The following is a 1,770-nucleotide window of genomic DNA, read 5'->3' as shown; positions in this document are numbered from 1 at the left end:
TTTTTTTTTTTTTTTTGCCCATTTTTTCCTTCAATATACTCTTACTCTACATCATTTTTTTGTAGTACCCCATTACCAGATATTATGGGTTTTATTTATCTTTTTCTATTATTATTTCTTTGGTCTTTTTAAAGTATTTCTTTAAATATTTCATCTCATTTATTCCCCTTCTTCTTACTTTTTTTTTCCCTTTCTCTTTTTGGTGATTATTCCTGTGTGTTTGTGTGGTGTATGTTTTTTGCTCACTTCCTTTTACTTTTCTAGTGTTTTTTATTGTTGTTTTCTCTAACTGAGTGGGAGAGAGTATTATGGCCATATGACCCAAACATACCCACAACTCCTCCAGACTCATCTACTAAGTAAGTGATACCACTTGCTTCTGCACCAACTGGCCAATGATACAAAACAGTCAATATAAGCCTGACTCACCCCTAACTGCTCTTCACAAACAGTTAACAGAGATCTGTGAAACCACTCTCATTCTCTGTTACACACACCAGGAGACAAGGGGTGAGTACATAAGTGCTGCCAATTAATGAATAGTGGAGCACAGTACCCTGCTTATTCAAATGCATCCAAACAAAAGAAAATGAAAATCTTGTGCAAATCACTACAATCACCAATAAAATATAAATAGAACAATGTCACAATGTCTCAGAGACAACAGATCATCACAGTCCACAAAAAGAACCAAGATAAAGCAGGAGAAACAAAGGAGCAGAATATAGACTCAGAACACATCCCTGAGGAAGGAGCATCTTGGAACACTCTGATAAGGAATTCAAAAGAATTATATATAGACACTTTCAACAGACTGAAAGACAGATCAAGGAAACACTGATAAAACCCTAGAAAATTTTCAGAAGACAACATAAGAACAAAATGCAAAAATAGAAATGATACAAAATCTACATATAGAAATCCAGATGATTAATACTAAATTTTCAGAAATAGGTAACACATTGAAAGGGCAAAAGAGTAGAATCAAATCAATGGAAGACAAAATTAGTGGGATTGAAGACAAATACCTCAATATTTCTTTGGAAAGTCATCAATCAGAACAAAAAGATTAAAATGAACTGCAGAAAGCCTGATGTTTATGTGGGATACCATCAGTTGACTGAAGAGCAGTCAGCCCCAGGGTTACAGGTGAGGAGAGACAAAACAGGGACGCCCAAAGCAGGAGGCAGGAAGAACAGGAGAAAGGGGATTAAAAGCCAGGAAGCCAGAGAGAAGAGCAATCAGCCAAAGGGATTAGGTGAGGAGAGGAACTCAGGCCTGCCCAAAGCAGCAGGATGGGAAAACAGGAGAAAGGGGATAAAAGCCAGGAACCCAGACAGAAAAGCAGTAAGCCCCAGGGATACAGGTGAGGAGAGACAACTCAGGGACGCCCAAAGCAGCAGGCCAGAAGAGCAGGGGAAAGGGGATTAAAAGCCAGGAAGCCTGACAGAGGAACAGTCAGCCACAGGAGCCGATAGGGGGTGATACTAGAGGTCTCCAGCAGCAAGACAAACTTGTCTGTCGGTTTGTCCTACTGTGGTGACATGTAGATGTGAGTTTTGAGGCTGAGCACAGTTACCTGTGCACCAGTGAAATGCACCTGGTGCACAGGTAACAGCCCAGCTTATGGAATGAGACAGACCAAGAAGAAGAAAGAGGCCATCCACTGCTCAAAGAATTGGCCAGGGAAAACCTTATGAATAGCAAAGAAACACTGTTTGGTACATTACTGCACACCTTTAGGAATAGTCCATTTAGGATAAAAGGCTC

The sequence above is a fragment of the Orycteropus afer genome, unplaced genomic scaffold, assembly GCF_000298275.1.
Source record: "Orycteropus afer afer isolate SDZICR_OR568_19922 unplaced genomic scaffold, OryAfe1.0 scaffold00151, whole genome shotgun sequence".
Lineage (NCBI taxonomy): Eukaryota > Metazoa > Chordata > Mammalia > Tubulidentata > Orycteropodidae > Orycteropus > Orycteropus afer.
This window is presented reverse-complemented; position numbering follows the sequence as displayed.